Source organism: Urocitellus parryii, chromosome 10 (assembly GCF_045843805.1).
Source record: "Urocitellus parryii isolate mUroPar1 chromosome 10, mUroPar1.hap1, whole genome shotgun sequence".
NCBI lineage: Eukaryota > Metazoa > Chordata > Mammalia > Rodentia > Sciuridae > Urocitellus > Urocitellus parryii.
In genome coordinates this window covers 75,070,497-75,087,770 of record NC_135540.1, presented here as the reverse complement: position 1 = coordinate 75,087,770, position 17,274 = coordinate 75,070,497, and the positions used below count along the sequence as shown (strand labels likewise).

The 17,274-nt window shown below is 36.5% G+C and overlaps 1 protein-coding gene and 1 pseudogene across 1 annotated transcript in view; one reads left to right on the top strand and one right to left on the bottom strand.

The window, feature by feature from the left end:
- The window catches only part of Arhgap24 (Rho GTPase activating protein 24), a 721,844-nt gene that overhangs the window by 485,710 nt on the left and 218,860 nt on the right, over positions 1–17,274 (bottom strand). The window lies entirely within an intron of this gene.
- LOC144257355 (small nucleolar RNA U3) lies at positions 7,999–8,090 on the top strand (annotated as a pseudogene).

Genomic DNA, 17,274 nt, shown 5'->3' with positions numbered 1-17,274 from the left:
ATATATATCACATTTTCTTTATCCATTTATCTGTTGAAGGACACCTAGTTTGATTCCATAGTTTAGTTACTGTGAGCTAAGCTGCTATAAACATTGATGTGGTTGTGTCACCGTAATATGCTGATTTTAAGCTGCTATAAACATTGATGTGGTTGTGTCACCGTAATATGCTGATTTTAAGTTCTCTGAGATAGCTGGATCAAATCGTGGTTTCATCCCAAGTTGTCTGAGGAATCTCCATACCACTTTCTATAATGGTTGCACCAATTTGCAGTCTCACCAGCAACGTATGAGTGTACCTTTCCCCCCACATCCTTGACAGCATCGTTGCTTGTATTCTTGATAATTGCCATAATGATTTCATTTCTGATGGCCAATTTCACCATAAAGTTATTTGTTAATAAGCCATGGACATCTGAGTACTTATCTCTGTGGAGGAAATCAAAAAAGTCTTTCAAGTGAAATTTTTAGTCAGAGTCCTTTCTCTACCACCAAATATATGTAGTCTAAAATAGCCCCCAAAGATAAAAGACAGCTTTTTATGTAAGCTAAAGTGTGTTAAAGGATGAGAGAGAAGAGGGCAAATGCCATTTAAAACGACTAAGGGAAAGGTGAAGATACTGCATGTCTGGGGTTTCTACGGTTCGGTCATGGCAGTGAGCTTCCCTCGGGAGGGAAGAACTGACCCCATTTGTCTAATAAAGAATCTGGAAATGGTTAGTTTTTGGTTCTCAGTGATAATAAAATTCTGAGGCAGAACCAGCTGCCCTTGGAAGCTGTGGCACCAAATTATGACAGAAGGTTCATCTTAAGAATGAAGGTCTAACCCTATATCAAAGGCTAAAACTTTACAGCAGCCAGGAAAAAAAAAAAAAAAAACTTGCTCAAGGCAACTTAGAATGCTAATAGAGAACATAACAAGGTGAGAAAATTGTGACTAATTCGGTGAAATAGAAATCACTTTCCAAACGTGAATGACACAAGTTGATCTAAATGACAGGCATGTGTTTTCTCTCAAAAGTCAGTAAAGAATTGAAACCTGTACATTAAAGGGAACTCCACTTGACAAGGGGAACTGAAACAAAGCCTAGGAATTTCAAAAATAAAGGTATAAATGATCATATTCTGTAGAAATTAATAAAGTAGGAGGAAAATTACACAATTAAGGCAAGACAGAATCCCAGTACAGCATCAGAGAGTTGAGTAAGTACCAGGTATTAACAATGATATTTTAGATAGATTCATAGGAAGACAATTGAAGTGTGAGAATAAAGTTGGATCTGAGAATCAACCATTAACAGAGCTGAAAAAGAAAGGCAGAGATAGGGAAACTTGAGTCAAGACAACCGATAGAACTTACTTTTCAAAATATTAAGATAAGTTTCTTGCTTGGGAAGCCAAGCAAGATAAAAAGATGTTATTAACAGAAATCATCCTCTTATAGAGGGATAGGAGAAAAGAAAAGAAGCCCTCTGTCTGAATAATCTCAAGTGTATGCAATGATTGCCTGAATGACAAAAAAAGTTGGTCTGGAAGGCATTATGTTTTACAGCTCTGTTCTCATCTCCTTCTGAAAACAATTTTCTCTCCATACAGCGATTAACCCATCTCCTCATTTTGGAAATAGAAATGAAACAGAGCACAGATGTGCGAAATATTAGCTCCTTCAGGAATACTGGGACCTGTCTCCTAAGAATGCTGGCCAGCGTCTCCTAAGAGCAGCACACCTGGCGGAGTGTGATTTGCTTAGAAAAGCAAGATGATACTGGTGGTATTGATTGCAAACGTCTTTTCCTACTGAAACCAGGAAAACCCTGACAACGGTTGGAACATCTGGGTGATTTCTACTCCCCCTTTCTGCATTCTGGCAGTCACAGTCCCAGCCAGCTGAGGTTCGGAATTGTACAGGATGGAATGGTTGTGTCACCATAAGAAACACTAATGCATTGACAGTAAACATTCCGGCTTGAGATTATGCCAGCATTTATCATGATGGATGATAAAATGAAAACAGCCGTCTAGTGAAATAGCAATATATTTGAGAGGAGGAAAAATTGCAACCTGGAGTGATTTTGACTGCAGAAATAAACATTTCAGGCATAATAAAATTTTAATATGGTAATGTTGACAGATAAAAGAATGTTGAGGAACTCAAGATAATTGAGTTATAAGAATGTCATCTGATTCGTATTTCAGAATTCCCAGGCCCTTTTCTCAGCTGTCTGCATTCACCGTCCAAAGGGCAGGCATTCAACTATCTGTCAGGGCTCATCCTGAAATAACATGGGGTAAAATGAAAACATGAGCAGAGGATTTTGTGCAGCACTCGTATTTTTCAGGCAGATTAGTGAGGAAAAGGGTTTGATTATTTACATTGTCTAGAATTCTAATAATATCCCCTTGATCCTGAGGCTACATTAACTGTTTCTGAAATTTACCTCATAAGAAAGTAAATTTTTTTTTCTAAAGTGCTTTGGAACAGAGGCCCATAGACTGATTAGTTCATGAACACAGTACTTCCCATACATGTCTCCCCAGCCTGCTCTAAATCCAGCTCTGGACCTTACCCCTCAAATCTACTTGCTTCACCAAAGTACAGTCAGCACACCTCCACATCAGTCCTCTCCTGCAAACCTGCTCATGGTTTTTTATTCAAACCTGGGTGTCTTCACTGTATTCTCTGGATTGTTTTTCAAAAAAGAATCCTCTCCCTTAGTAAATAGATGCATGCATGAGAGATAGTATTTAACTGTCTCCTGGACATGCTGAAATGTAACTGTCATGGTTTAGATGTTAAGTGTGCCCCAAAAGCTCAGGTGTGAGACAGTGCAAGAAGGCTTAGAGGTGAAATGATTGGTTCATTAGAGCCTTAACCCAATCAGTGAATTAATCCCTCGTGGGGATTAATTGAGTGGTAACTGAAGGCAGGCAGGTGTGACTGGAAGAGGTAGATCATTGGATGTATGCTTTTGAGGTATATATTTTATATCTAGTTAATGAAGTCTTTCTCCTCTCCTCCCCTCCCCTCTCTTCCCCCACTTCCTCTCCTTCCTTCCTTCCTTTATCTCTCTCTCTCTCTCCTTCTACTTGATAAGGTCCTGAGCTGCTTTCATTCCTCACACTCTTCTACCATGATATTCTGCCTCACCTGAGCCCCAAAGAATGAAGCCAGCCTTCCATGGACTGAGATGAACTGAAACCATGAGCCCCCAAATTAACCTTTCCTTCTCTAAAATTGTTCTTGTCTGGTCTTTAAGTCACATCAGTGAAAAAGCTCATTAAAACAGTAACCTACATCTCAGGGTAGACGGCACAGATTTTAATCTCTAGCTGGAACTTCCACACTTTCATATATTAGTAATATAATATCAAATAGAACACTACCCAAAAGCATGGCCTCAATAAAAATAGGCTATAGCCCAGCTTTGGTGGAGGTGGACCTCCCAGAAATTATAATTCTCTTTCAAGATGATGGTAATCTCTCAAAGATATTACTTTTAATTTAATTGACTGTTAAGTAAACATACATTATACAGCAATTAAAGAGAAAACAGAACTTGTTTTAATAGGAAGTTCTCTTTTCTTCCAGTGACTGACATGTATTTAATGCATACAATAGGCCAGGACCATGTTGAGCATTTGACAAGATTTTGTCACATAATCCTCACTACACTATAAGGTAGGTTCCATTGTTACTCCCATTTCAAAGATGAACAAACAAGTTCAATATGATTAAGCAACTTATCCAAGGTCACAGTTATTTCTGATTCAAAATTCTCAAAGGGAAAAAAAGAAGAAACATAGAATTCACCCTATATCCTAACTCCCGGACTCAACCACTGTGAACACTTTAATGCATTTGAATATATCTACAAATGTACCATCATAGGATCAACGTGTCATATTATCTGCCTTTCACACAACCATGTATGTTTCAAACCCTTGTCAATTACTGATATTTCATTCTACAACTGCACATTGATGTCTTTCCGGTAGCCTGTTTGATGCTAAGAATTGTTAAAGCCCCAAAGAAGAGGATCCTGAATCCTAGTTCTGATCCTCCAAAACCTGTGAAGTACTTGAAAATATGTGGCTTTGATAAATATTTTGGTGTGGGACCCTAGTCAAGTCACTTAACCTTTTAAGATCTGTTCCCTCATCTGTAAAATGATATCACTTACTTACCCTTCCCAAGTACTGAAAGAATTAGGGATAATCCATGCAAAACCCCTGCATGGGTGCTGAACATGGAGCCTGTGTCCACCCAGAAGTACCATGTACATTCCCACTAACCTCACCTTTCTAGGCCTATAGTTTTCTGGGTGCAAAAGAAGAGAATTATATTAGCTAATCACCAAGATGCGATTAGTTCATTATTGTGGATATGAGACTATATGATTTTTAGATTATGTTTAGAGGGTTTAGATATCTTTTAATTCAGTCTCACGATGGTGAAGTGAAACTTGGAAAGATTCATTTTGGTGTTTACAGGTATAACCAGTTCCTCTAACCCTCTCCAGTCATGTGCCCTCTGACACCCCACTACCTCTCAAGGTGGTGTTGAGGAATTAGCCATGAACTCTTGACCATTTCTTGGAAGTGGCCTGTTGTCTTGGTCTGTGTATGCAGGGCATTGCTGCACTAGAGGTCATATCACAGGTCATGTGGTACTTACATCAGTTAAAGGAGCAAGATTTCAAATGAGTTATGAATGGTAATACAGAGGAATGGAATCTTACCTTTAGGTAAGATTTCTGAAGGCCTTCTCTTTCATTTAGCATGTTTCTTCCATAAGAAAGAAAGGGATGGAATTAAAGCATATAATTGAGTATAACTGGAGTTATAGCCACTCTGCCAGGACTTGATTTCACCCTGGTTATCTCATCTGTGGGATTGTGTTTGGCAGGTCAAATTCATCTCTCACATGAGTCAGCAAAAAGAAAAGGTAGAAAAACAGTTGATGAGAGCACAGTTCTTAGACAAACTATGTATTTAATACCAAATGGCTTTATCTGTTCCATAACTAAACACCTCACCAATCCAAGCAGTTCTAGCTTCCTCAGGAAGCCTCAAGGCAGCTGTGTGGAAACCATATACAGATGACAATAAATCTGTCACCCATAAAGGAGAAATTCTCAAGACATCTGACTTATCATAGTGCTTTGTTCCTAAATGAAGGCCAGCATATTTATATCTATAATTCTGAACTCAAGATGTGTGTACTGTTGGGCATCTTACTAAATTTTAATAAAACACTTGCACATGTGCTGATGTTTTGAATGGAAAATTTTACCTCAAATGGTTGAGTGGGCCATAAGAGAAGGTCATGGTTTTCAGACAGCTGCAAGATGGTGGAGAGAGGAAGTGAAATAAGTGGGTATGCTTATTTTTGCAAATTTGTGACCTTTCTGGAACTAAGGTTCAGGGTAAAAAAAAAAATGATCAAAATACCAATATTCCCAGATGCAGACCAGCAATCTTTATGTGAAGAGGTAGGAGCTGATGGTATGAAAAACATGGGCTTTCTGGAGGCTTTGGAAGAGGCAGCAGTTGAGGAGAGTTGATCCTGATGGCACCATGCAGAAAGGAGGGCAGTGGGTGGACCCTGACTCACACCTGCAGTTTGTTTCCTCTGACCCTGGAAGAATGTTTCAACACAATTTAATGAAACCATGTTCCATGCCAGAGGAATGTGTTGCAATGCTGATGAAAATCTGATGGGCATTGTGCCTGAGAAAATTGTAAGAAAATGAACAACTATGATTATCAAATCAACAAAGCTCTAACTTTGCTTATCACAGAAGGACTGCACTGAACCCTGTTAGAATGGGTAATTTGAAGGACACTGCATTAAGTCAATCACCTTTCAAGATAAATGCCTCAGAATAACATCAGACTCAATTTTAAAAATGGTTACTATAAAATAGAGATACTAGTCTTGCCAAACAGTAGTGTCTTTTTAACATGGTGTATCATGTTTTGTCGAATCTAAATCTAATCCCTGCCTTTTGGGTTCTTTCTTTTTTCTTTTTTAATTTGTTAGCAGGTTTGACTCTAAGAACAACTGTGAATGGGCCAAATTCCTTTTTAGAGCTCTACTCTGTCATCATTTTATTTTCTGGTGCCATTTACTTATTCATATGTTTAGCATAGATTTCCTGAATAGCCTTTATTTTGCACAGGGGATACACAAAGCTATTAACTTTTGGTGTTTGTCCTCAAATAGATTATATTATTATCTCCTTTGAAATTACTCCTCTTCTTCAAATATACATCTTAGATATATATTTTGCTCTCATAATACCAAATTTTTCACATGAAAGCATTCTTCAAATCACAGGAGGAGATAATAATGGATGATAATGTCACATCATTACATCACAATCTGTATGGCTACTGAGCAGCAATAGGTGCTCCACAAATATTTGTCTCATTGATGACTAGGATGTGACACTTTATATCCAAAGGAATAAAACTACTAACATGGAATGGTAAGTGGTGAGGATAATAATTTGGGAAGGAGCAATAGCCTCTGAATCGACATGTTTTTCTCGGGTCCTTTTTACCAGCATTTGGCTCTTCTCCAGCTGCGGGAAGTCTGGATGCTGTAGCTCACAACTATCCCTCTTTTCCAGGGAATTGTCCTCAACTGAAATCTGACTGGCAAAGGGGTGTAAAAACCTAGACCCTTACCACAAATTCTGTGGTGTTGTTGATGCTTCAGAGCCTCTGCGAAATCACGTAGAAGCCACATCCTTCTAAAAGTCCATCCTCCTCGCTGAGCTTCATCCGCTGCTCAACCTGACTTCCCATTCTCCCCTCCTCCTGCACGACTCTTGACACATCTCATGGATCTCAATCCCTGTCTCCGCCTTTGTTTTTAAGTATGTGACCTAAGATACTCCTCATGCAGCCAGCAGCCCACAGGGCATGTGTGCTCTTCTTGCTTAATAATTAATAAAAATAAAATAACAGTAGCACATAAGTCTTGAGCAATATTATCAAATTGTTTAACAAATCCAAGATATTCATTATAGAAATACGTACATGGTGTCAAAAATGTCAATTTTATAATAAAGGTAAAGCATTGTCTAATCATTTTAAGCATAAATAAATAAAATACATAAATAAGAACCTGCTTACATTAGTAATATCACAAAAGTTGTTCATGTCACCCATTCTGTGAGAAGTAATAAATAAGTCTGGACTGATTGGACAAATTAATTAAGTGTCACGACAATAACAATGATGAAAACAAAACTTTGCTCTTTAGATAGTTTGAAATGCTTTTACTCATTTTAGATTCTGAACCTGAAATACAGGTACCAACAGGTAGAGATTTTTTGTCACATTTTCTTACCTTTGTTAATTTTATAGTTTTTTTAAACATTAAGTGCATTATTTCCATTGATTTTCACAATATACTGAGGACACAGAACACTTAAATACTATTTTTCCACACAGTGGTATATTTAACCCTCTAAATTCTATCAATTCTAGTAGCCCATTAGAATCATTAAGGGAAGATTTTTTTTTTTTAAAGAAGAGAGCCTAGATCCCATACAAAATGATTTAAACCCAAGTCGGGGATAGGGAGGTGCCTGAGTAATCTTGTTTTAAAGCTTCTGGATGCTTCTAATATGTCACCAGGTTAAAAAACAACAGACTAAGGAACATGGCCAAATATTTCCAGCTGCTAAATCCCAGAGTCACATCTGAATCAGGCTTCCTCAGCCCAATCATGCTGTTTTCCCTTTCACCAGAAGCTCTAAATTTCAACTGGAATTCAGAAGGGAAAAATGTGATGATGCACTCTATGATCTTCTGGAAGGCAAATGATATTAAAAATAAATAAATAAATAATATTTATATATAACTTACCCAGGTAGCTTTGGCTTTCAATAAGTTTTCACAAAGCAATTTCTGGATAGGCAAACTATTTAGAAATGTATAAATAAAATTTCTTCTAACATAAGTGAGTTTACAAGTGACAAACTAAAGACTATACTTTCAGGGATCATTTCTATAGTATGTTACAAGTGACAAACTGCTTAACAAAGGATAAACAAAGTTTAACTGTTCTCCTCAGTGTTCACAAAGAGAGCAGATGGTATATTTAGTCTAAAATGTGTCCCCATCAACATACCCTATAAGAATAGCATAATATCCTCACAAGACATTGGGGCCAAGGGGAATATCTAGCAATTGACAAAGATTTTGGCTCTTTTACAGAATCACCATTTAGATACGTGATCTCAATTAATATTAATTAATATCAATATACTAATTCATATTATATCAAACTTAGTTTATGGAGACATTTCCTTGACCACTTTGAATTCAATGGTGATAAATTCTATGTGAAAATGATGTTTTTAAAGTGAAGTGTGGAGTTCAGTGTGGTCTGGCAGCCACAGCAAATGTATCTGTTGATAGAGAAAGAGGATGAGTGGGTGTTAAATTGAACTCAGGATTCACTTGGCTCAGGATTCATTCAGCATTTGGCTAGCATTTACTAGTCCCTAGTACTTAAAAACAGGGTGTTTTTTTTTTCCTTAAAATTTTTGTTCTATAGAATCCTTAGCAATGTGGTGAACCCTGCAGACCCTTTCTCAGATCCTTCAGGATAATAGGATTACAAAGGAGACCAATTATATTGAAAAAATTTCTAACTCAAAGAATTTTCTATGAAAATTCATCCATAAAACATAATGATGGTGATCATTACACTTAAATTTACTACAATTTAGAAGTTCTTAGGTTTGTGATGCTCTAAACTCAGTATTTGAACTGTGGAGGGCTCAAAGAGGGAAGGCTGCCCACTCTGTTCACTCAGATATTTTGTGTTTCCAAATTCCAGGTTTGGGCAGCAGTTCCCTTACTGTGCCCAAGAACTGCAGACTTAAAGCCTATCCCCAGAGTTGGGGTCATGTGCCTGATAATGCACCTAGCTATATGTAGTCAGGATTGGGTCATACTGCAATTTTCATTCCAATTAATTGATCACATTAGAGACTTGTTCACTTAAGAAGCAACCTAGGCTTTGATAAAAAAAAATTACATTTAAGACAAATCTTAATAGTTCATATTTCCTTTCCTTTGTGGATATGGATATTATTTGGTGACTTCCATCATTATAGATGAAATCATACAACTGATTTAGGCAGGAAGACAGATTCTGATTATTGACTAGACTGCTAGGCCCCCAAGATTTAGACTCTTATTTGGAATCATGTATTTATATCAGGTTATATATTTTTCAATTTTATTATGTATTTCACCCCCAAATACAAATTGTTTCCAACAAATGTTAAAAATTGTGAAAAATATTTCTTGAATCATTTAGGGAAAGTGTGGCGAAAAAGAATTTTTTTTTAAATTTTGGGGGATAAAAATATAAATTTATCTTCTAATTAAAATTTACTAACCATGTAACAGTCGTCTATTGGTTGAGAACATTTCTGATCGTTTATTCAATCCCTCTTTCTCAAAACATTTACTGAGCCAATGCTTTTTTTCCAGGCTAATTGCTTAAAAGATAAATGTCAAATCTGGGAAACATTTAAGAAAGGAACTTATATTATTTGCCTGTTAGTAACTGACTATAAGTTCTCTCCATTCAATATGAGGTTAAAATTACCAGAAAAATTCTGTTGTAACCTACTTTAAAGTTACATAAGATGAAAGTAACATTTTCTAAAAGGGAAGGTCATGTGGTTTGGGTATCATTTCTTATTATAGCAATTTTGGGATCTTTATGTTACTACGAAGAAATTTGGGGCTATTGAATAAAGAACTCAACTATTTTAACCTGCGTTCCTATGAATAAAATTTACCTTCAATGATTTATTTCTACTATAATTTCCTCTGCTATAAAGGTTTCTCTTGGATGGGAGTCATACCTCTCAGAGAAAGTAAAAGGAATCACTGGCCAAATTTGCTGCCTATATTTTGACTTTAAGTATGTATTAGTTAGGATAAAGATGGAGCTTCTATAACAAAGAGATTCCAAATGCCACAGATTAAATAACAGAGAAGTTTAAGTCTCTTGCATGGGACAGACTATCTGGTTCAGGAATGTGGGACAGCTCCTCCTCACAAAGCTCTCTAAGAATTCAGGAGGGAGTGACAACTCTGCTATCCTTAAATACAAAGTGGCTAAGTTTGGTATATCACCAGCATCCAGAGGGAAAGGCAAGAAGAGTCAAGCGAAATGCAGTTACCCAGCTTTCTTCTGCCCATAGCCCTTTAGCAGGCACTGTGACATGGCCATGGCAAGCTACCAGGGAGGCTGGAGAATATAAGTTCTTGCTGGGCAACTGTGTATCAAGCTAAGAAGACTACTAAGGAAAACAAGGAGAATAGATTTGGGGACAACTATCCATCTACTACCATCTGAATCTGCATTTCTTCTTATATATTCTGTTTTCAATTTACAGAAATATGCACAAGGAACCTTTATCAAATACAGATGGTCCCCTATTTATGATGGTTTGACTTAGCAATGGTGTGAAAGCTATATGCATTCAGAAGAAACTTTCCGAATTTTGAGTTTCTGAGTTTTGATCTTTTCCTAAGCTAGTGAGATGCAGTAAGATACTTTCTTATGATTCAGAGGAGCAGCAGCAAGCCACAGGTCCCAGTCATCCACAGGACCACTGACACTCTACAGTGTATTGTGTTAATAAGCTCCAAATCCTGCAGGTTCAGCATAATAAGTGTCTTTTCAACTTATGATACTTTTACCTTCAACGGTTTTATAGGGACATGACCCACCATAAATTAAGAAGTAAATATATAGTAGTTCATCCTGGCCATAGGTCAACACCTTTCTGTTTGGGGGGTTTAAGGAGAGAGGATATTATGTGTAAATTATGTTTCAAATGTTTATATTTTTTAAAAAAAACTCTCTGCTATGACAATTCATAAGCAGAATATAGGGAGAATTTTAGACTTTTATTTAATCATGGGTTCAGAAATGTCTTCATATTTTTAAGCTTACATTTTCAAAAATTATGTAGAGTTTGGGCCCCTGGAATTATATGAATATGTATACTACATTAAGCACCACCATCTCAGAAGTGTTTATGGCCAGATGTTTAGCTTAGGCTTATTATACACACTAGTGTCTCTACACCTTAAGAAACAGTCACTAGACCTTCAATTTTGCAAACCAGAACACTTAGGTACAGAAAATTTAGATAACTTGGCCAAATTCCTAAGTGGTAAAGTAGGAATCTGAAACCAGATCTGTCTGATTCTGAAGCATGTTCTATTAATCCTTTCACTTAATCCTCTTAACAATTCTTTAAAGTGCACAGCTGGTCTCTCTCTCATTTAATAGAGTATGAAATAAAGATCAAAAAGTTTAAGTGATTTACCAATGAAACACAATTAGTAGGTAATAAAGTGACAGTTGACAGTTCCTGATTCTAAAAATCCAGGATCTTCAATATAATGTGGTTGAATTAAAGTTACACTATATTTAACATCAACAAACCCAGTCTCTCAGTCTTTCTGTTTTCTAATGTGACACATGACCACTTACTTCAACCTGTCCTCCCACCAATGTTATCTGTGCTCTCACTAGAGAGAGGCCCAAATTAATGAGGCCTCCCAATTTTGGACTGGAACTTCACTGAGTCAAAATAAGCCTCCCTTTTTTTCCATAAGTAGTCTGCATTAGGTATTTCATTACAGTGACACAAAGCTGACTAAAATTAAAAAAATAGTCATAGTAATAACTTATTTATTTATTTAACTTCAATCCAGGTATATTTTGTCTAAGACAATTCTATTATAGTATCTATGAGGAGGTACTATTCTTAAACTCTATCTGACAGAAATGAAATGCAGATACATTAAGAAAATTGTCCATAGTTTGACTATTGGTAAGAAATAAAGTAAGGTTTTATACCCTGCAAGATAGAATCTACCCAGCCTGGAAACCACTACACTATTCCTGCCATGAGATGACATAGTCTTGCTTGTTAGAAAAAGCTCTCAATAAATTCAAGTGACTCTTCTTAAAGCATTCCTTCCAACAGAGCATTAATATAACTAACCTCTTTATTCTGCCTCTTATACTATAGAAAATATTGATTTATTTTTAGAAGTCTTCAAGATGTGTTAAAGCAAAGATGTGTTAAAACAAAATCTGACTTAAATATTTATAAGTCTGTAAACCTTTAATTCTATTTTATGCTGCAATACAGTTAAGATTAAACTTCATTTTTCTTTGTTGTTACCAAACTGTGACCCTAAGAATGGAATCTCCTATTTGTTATAAGTGAGCCTGGCCTGACAATGCTGAGGCTATGAATTCTGACAGTTTTAGAAATAAATGTTAATAATTACATACAAAGTTCCCTGTATGTGATTTGCTGTAGAATATTTTCACTTTCATAATGCATAAGTTTGGAGAGTTAAAAAAAAAGAACAAGAAGAAAACTGTTAAGGATTGCTTTAGCTATTATGGGCCTCTTATTTTTCCCGATGAATTTCATGATTGCTTTTTCTATTTCTATGAGGAAATTCATTGGGATTTTGATAAGAATTGCATTAAATTTGTATAATGCTTTTGGAAGTATGGTCATTTTAATAATATTAATTCTGTCTATCCAAGAGCAAGATAGATTTTTCTATCTTCTAAGGTCTTCTTTGACTTCTTTCTTTGGGATTCTCTAATTTTCATATATAGATTTTTCACCTCTTTTGTTAAGTTGATTCCCAAGTATTTTTTTGAGGCTATTATAAATGGGGTAGTTTTCTCGTTTCCATTTCTGAGGATTTATCACTGATATACAGAAATGCCGTTGATTTATGGGTGTTGATTTTATATCCTGCTACTTTGCTGAATTCATTTACTAGTTCTAGAAGTTTTCTGGTGGAATTTTTAGGGTCTTCTAGGTATAGAATCATACCATCAGCAAATGGTGCAAATTTGAGTTCTTCTTTTCCTATGTGTATCCCTTCAATTTCTTTTGTCTAATTGCTCTGGCCAGAGTTTCAAGAATTATGTTAAATAGAATAGTGGTGAAAGAGGGCATCCCTGTCTTGTTCCAGTTTTTAGAGGGAATGCCTTCAATTTTTCTTCATTTAGAATGAGGTTGGCCTAGGGCTTAGCATTGATAGCCTTTATGATGTTGAGATATGTTCCTTTATCCCTAGTTTTTCTAGTGTTTTGAACATAAAGGGGTGCTATATTTTGTAAAATGCTTTTTCTGTGTCTATTGAGATGATCATATGATTCTTATAGCTATCCTTAGCAGGAAGAGTGAAGCAGGTAACATCCACTATACCAGACTTTAAACTATACTACAGAGCAATAATAACAAAACCAGCATGATATTGGCATCAAAACACACTGGTAGACTAATGGTACAGAATAGAGGACACGGAGACTAACCCACAAAATTACAATTATCTTATATTAGGCAAAGGTGCCAAAAACATGCATTGGAAAAAAGATAGCCTCTTCAACAAATGATGCAGAAAAAACTGGAAATCCATCAAAATTTATCAAAGACTTAGGAATAAAACCAGAGAACCTGCATCTAATGGAAGAAAAAGTAGGCCCCAATCTCCATCATGTGGGATTAGGCCCCAACTTGCTTAATAAGACTCTTTTGGTACAAAAATTAAAATAAAAAATCAATAAATGGGATGAAATCAAACTAAAAAGTCTCTTCTCAGAAAAAAAAAAAAAACAATCTTTGAGGTGAGTAGAGAACCTACATCTTTGGAGCAAATTTTTACCCCTCACACATCAGATAGAGCACTAATCTCTAGGGTATATAAAGAACTCAAAAAGTTAAACACAAAAAAAACAAATGACCCAATCAACAAATGGGCCAAGGACCTGAACAGACACTTCTCAGATGATGATGTATAATCAATCAACAAATATATGAAAAAAATGTTCATCATCACTAGCAATTAGAGAAATGCAAATCAAAACTACTCTAAGATTTCATCTCACTCCTGTCAGAATGGCAGATATTATGAAGACAAATAACAATAAATATTGGTGAGGATGTGGGGGAAAAGGTACACTCATACATTGCTGGTGGGACTGCAAATTGGTGCAGCCAATATGGAAAGCAGTATGGAGATTTCTTGGAAAACTGGGAATGGAACCACCATTTGACCCAGCTATCCCTCTCCTCCGTCTATACCCCAAAGACTTAAAAACAGCATACTACAGTGACACAGCCACATCAATGTTTATAGAAGAACAATTCACAATAGCTAAACTGTGGAACCAACCTAGATGCCCTTCAGGTGATGAATCGATAAAAAACTGTGGCATATATACACAATGGAATATTACTCTGCAATAAAAGATAATAAAATCATGACATTTGCAGGTAAATGAATGGAGTTAGAGAAGATAATGCTAAGTTAAGTTACCCAATCCAAAATAACCAAATGCCAAATATTTTCATTGATATGAGATGGCTGATTCATAGTGGGATAGGATGAGGGAGCATGGGAGGAATAGAGGAACTCTAGATAGGGCAGAGTTATTGGAGGGTAAGGGAGGGGGCATGGGGTTAGAAATGATGGTGGAACGTGATGATCATTATTATCCAAAGTACATGTATGAAGACACAAATTGGTGTGAATATACTTTATATACAACCAGAGATATGAAAAAATGTGCTCTATATGTGTCATAAGAATTGTAATGCATTCTGCTGTCATATATAAGTAAAAATAAATAAATAAAAATAATAAAATGAAAAAAATACTGTAACTTGAAGTGTTTTTCTTGCTCCCCCTCCTGTTGTCTCAAAGACACAACTAGAAATCATCTGAGAATCAGATTATTAGTTGTCTTGTGCTTTTTAATGCTTACAGCCATTCTATCTTCTCTTGGTTGGGCAGCTCATTGCATTCTCAGTCCTCGAGTGACTAAAACGACTGATGTAGGATCCTACAGGGGAGTGCTGAGATGGCCTTCCAAGGTATTTGTCCTCAGAGTGGAAATGAAAGGTCCCTTTCTCTATTAGATTGCCATTGTCATTCTCTTGTAAGCCTAGGCCTCCCAAATTCACATAAACAAACCTGCTTTGAATTTTCCCCAAGTAATTTCCTTCAAAATGTTTTTCACCTTTATAGAAAGGAGAGTGGAAAGATTGGCTCAAAAAACTTCACTACACACTAACACATTTTTAGTCAATGTCACATTGACTTGGAAAATAGTATCAGAGAGGTAATTTCTTCGGGGCATCAGAATTGTAGTAAATGTCAGCCTGAGGCAAATTTCAAACTTTTCATGTCTGGTAAGACTACACTTTGTCAGGGTCAATGCATTCACTGATTTCACCTGCATGAGAAACCTTATTAATTGATACTCTGAAGTTCAGCTTGCATATCGGTTTGAGAATAAAGAGAGGGCAGAAATAACTGAAATAACTTTGCCTTACTTTTCTTCATAGCCCTGATTACATAAGATTATGCTCAGTCATAACTTATTTGTGCTATTTCCTTTCTTACCTACTCGAAGGTAATCACCATGGGGACAAGGACTTCATTTGCTTAGCTTACTGCTACATTCCCAGGACCTATAACAACATTTGGTGCATGGCGGGGATGGACATATTATTATATGTATTATACATATACGAATATGTAATATGCAGATGATACAATACAACACTCAGGCTGAGGGAGAGAAAGTAGAAGGAGAGAGTTGTAAAAACAAACAGGGATAGTGAAACCAGATAGATTCCATGAATCCTCTGGAACATCAAAAGTTGCTGTCCTCAGCAAGAGTGTGAAGGGCAATAGCTTTGGTTATATTGGCAGCATCTTCTGTACCCTTGACATTAAACATCAAGAATCTAGGACAAAATATTGTGTCCCTTGGCCTGAGGCATTGGCAGCTCCAAAAGAGCAGCAGCACTTTCAGTAAGCATCAATGCTGTATCTGCTACTTTGGGCATCATGGGTAAGCAGGCATCACTATGAGCCAGAACAAGTGAGGGCAACGTGAATGGTGTTGACTCTAACTTCCAAGTTAGACTGTCCTAGATTTCTCCTAGACCTATCTGGAAGGAATTTGAGACAGTATAGTTTCTCCAGAGTATGCAAGTCAGAGCCATAGAAATAGTATTTTGCTTTTTGTGTGATTATTGTTGTACCTCTATTCTTAAAACTACACTGTTTCGCAGCAAAGCAATTATAATAATATGATATTTTAAAGGGAGAAGGATGTATTAAAGGACTAAGTTGGCAGAAATGGCTCTGGGAAAAAGAGTACCAAGTGGGACCAAACAGTGATTGTTGGAGGAGAAAGGCATAATGCAAGAAAAGTTAGGAAGAAGAAAGATAGTAACATTCAGTAAATTGGCACCATCAAGCCTCAGCTTTGAGAGTCTGGTAGAGCAGGCTCCCTAATGACCTCTTGATGCATTTAAAATAAAAAGAGCAAACAAATGCAAAATGTGGCTGTTGTCTCAGAAACACCAGGAGGCAGGAGGAGTTTCCTACTAGTGTAGAGTAAGAAAAATAGAAAATTGATAGATGAGATCAGAGAGAAACTGATGCTAGGGTTTGCAGATCACACAGGACTGGGGGTTTTCAGGTCTTTTTAAAAATTTAAATTCATTTCTTTATTTATTCTAATTAGGTATATATGACACCAGAATGCATTTTGATTTTATTGTACACAAATGAAGCACAACTTTTTATTTCTCAGGTTGTACACAATGTATCTTCACGCCATATCTGCAGTCATACATGTACCTAGGGTAATGATGTCCATCTCATTCCACCATCTGTCCTGCCCCCAAGCCCCCTCCCTTCCCTTCCCTCCCCTTTGCCCAAAGTTCCTCCATTTTTCCCATACCCCCCCCCATTATGGATCAGCATCCACTTATCAGAGAGAACCATTCAGCCTTTGGTTTTGGGGATTGGATTACTTCACTTAGCATGATATTCTCCAACTCCATCCATTTACCTGCAAATGCCATAATTTTATTCTCCTTTAATGATGAGTAATATTTCATTGAGTAAATATATATATATCACAGTTTCTTTATCTATTCCTCTACTGAAGGGCATTTAGGTTGGTTCCACAGTTTAGCTATTGTGAATTGAGCTGCTATAACATTGATGTGGTTGTCTCACTATAGCATGTTGATTTTAAGTCTTTTAGGTACAGACTGAGGAGCTGGGTCAAATGGTGGTTTCATTTCAGGTCCTCTAAGGAATCTCCATAATGCTTTCCAGAGTGGTTGTACCAATTTGCAATCCCACCAGTAATGT